We start from the raw sequence: 2,500 nt of genomic DNA, 5'->3' as shown, positions 1-2,500 counted from the left end.
GCTGCGGATGGTTATTTTGAAGGGGCATTGGATGCTAGTTATTTACTTTTAAAAGCTTCAAGATTCGGATTTATTTACAAGAAAGTATAATTGGTTTTCAGACTCTAAATTGTATTTGGAAAGGTTTACAGAGGACGAATACTGAAGGCAAATTTTGTAACTACAGTATTAGGATAAATTATGTCGTTAAAGATCTTGTTTAGATACCAAACCTTCTGAATTAACAAAAACGTTATTTTAACGAATATCTTTTGGACAGAATTGTCTGTTACATAATTTCCACGAAATTTGTCGTGAGAAGTATTGTTAAAATGTAAACGATAAAGTGTTTCTGTATTTTTACATATTGAGCAAAGCTAGTTGAGAACTTAATGAAGAAATATCAGATGCTCTGGTTGAGATCACGTTTTGACGCAGAAATTCATTCTTTTTATTTTGGTCGTTACTTTAACTATATACTTGCATCAGACTTATTTAACCTATTACTTCATTGTGACGCCTAAGATGTAGGCAGTTTATCACTATATTGTGACGCCTATAATGTAGGCAGTTTATCACTATATTGTGACGCCTATAATGTAGGCAGTTTACACTATATTGTGACGCCTAAGGTGTAGGCAGTTTATCACTATATTGTGACGCCTAAGATGTAGGCAGTTTATCACTATATTGTGACGCCTCAGATATACTGTAGCAGCTTAGCACTATTGTGACGCCTCAGATGTAGGCAGTTTAGCACTATTGTGACGCCTCAGATGTAGGCAGTTTAGCACTATTGTGACGCCTCAGATGTAGGCAGTTTAGCACTATTGTGACGCCTCAGATGTAGGCAGTTTAGCACTATTGTGACGCCTCAGACGTAGGCAGTTTAGCACTGTATTGTGACGCCTCAGATGTAGGCAGTTTATCACTCTATTGTGAGGCCTAAGATGTAGGCAGTTAATTACTATATTGTGACGCATCAGATGTAGGCAATTTATCACATTGCGAAGCCTCGGATGTAGGCAATCTTATCAATATATTGCAACGCCTCATAGGAAATTTACCGCTATATTGCGACGCTTCAGACATAGGAAATTTACCGCTATATTGTGACTCCTCAGATTTAATAGTTATATTGTGACGCCTCTGGTGTTGGGAAATTTATATGTTGTGACACCTCAGTAGTAGGTTTGGAGTAATTCTGAAGTTTTTAGCGATGAATACAGCGCATTTTTTTTTATCATGAAAAGTGGTTGGAAACTGGACAGCAAATGAATCTTTAAAATTAAACATGAAGGAGCAGGAGGCAGTCGACAGAATTATGTAAAGTACTTTGGCAATGTTTGAACGTTGTTTCAGATAAAAGATTTTCGATTTTAATGCAAGTAGGTAGCAAAAAGCCAGATTTGGATATCATAGAAAACCAAAGAATTTAAACTTGTACTGAATACACTGTTCAGGTCATCAATGTATGTAAGCCCAGAAAGAGTACAAAAGAGTGGATATTTTGAAGTGTTGTCAACTAACATGGATGAATGGTCAATTCTTGCTTACATTTTTCAGAGTTATGGACTTGTGAGAGTTATTCATTCTTTAGACTGTTTTGCTACTTTTAAAAATATGTTGAGGTTTTTAATCTCTAATATTGGTGTCCCGATACAGAGGGAATTGATGCTTTAACTTGAGGTTTGGTGCTTTATACCAAATGTTATTAATAAAATGGAGGTAAAAATTCTTAAGTAGAATATTCCAGAGTGAAAGTCCTCTCCATCTTGACTGTTGATATTAACGAGGGAAGCTTTATTGTTAAACTTTGAGTGTTTACGTAACAAAAGGTTATTACACACGGCAGAGGGAAATTTTTCGCTGAAATTAAACTTTGATATAGAAGGTAAAGGTTTTTGAAATTATAAGTATATATGTACAATGTTTTATTTTTGGAATCTGCTTTCCAGGATCGTGAATACAATGAAATTCCAGCAGTCGTCTTTAACGGTGGCATCTAATTTGGACAGGACCTTGGGGGACCTCAGTTGTCATGAGCATATTCTATCATCGATGAATGACAGCACCGACAAGGCCTACCAACTTGTCTTTCAACAAAGAGAAGCTTACAATAATGGTCACGAGCAAAGCTAAATGCCATTGTATGTTGCTTTATTTATGACGCTTTTATTAGATTCCGGCGCTTTAGTAATCTCCAGTGATCAGGCTATTTATGCCATAACGTGCATGCATGAAATGAGGGGTTACATAGATCCAACGGAAAATTCACTTGTTAAATCTTTGCAAGCACCTGTGGAACATTAAGCTGGTAGATCGGTGCATACAAAGGATCTTTTTGATAATATGGTGTTGCAGAATCCGTGCGGATTATATTTTCCGATATTGAAATACTTCTTTATTATTTTGATAGATCATTAAGGTTTTCTTATGAGATTTGGGGAATTAAGTTTATTGTAATTTGAAGATTTCTTAGTTGAACAGCAAAAAAAAAAAAAAATGAAAAATCACCAAT

At 35.5% G+C, this 2,500-nt stretch overlaps 1 long non-coding RNA gene across 1 annotated transcript in view; it reads left to right on the top strand.

Annotated features, from left to right (window-relative positions):
- LOC137639838 (uncharacterized) overlaps window positions 1-2,500 on the top strand; it is a 131,208-nt gene that overhangs the window by 127,672 nt on the left and 1,036 nt on the right. The window contains exon 2 of the long non-coding RNA XR_011044273.1: window positions 1,372-2,500. This exon is cut by the window's right edge and continues 1,036 nt beyond it. This is a non-coding gene — a long non-coding RNA (uncharacterized lncRNA). The remainder of the gene's footprint in view (window positions 1-1,371) is intronic.

The sequence above is a fragment of the Palaemon carinicauda genome, chromosome 4 (assembly GCF_036898095.1).
Source record: "Palaemon carinicauda isolate YSFRI2023 chromosome 4, ASM3689809v2, whole genome shotgun sequence".
NCBI lineage: Eukaryota > Metazoa > Arthropoda > Malacostraca > Decapoda > Palaemonidae > Palaemon > Palaemon carinicauda.
The sequence above is the reverse complement of the archived record's forward strand: the minus strand, read 5'-3'. Positions and strand labels throughout refer to the sequence as shown.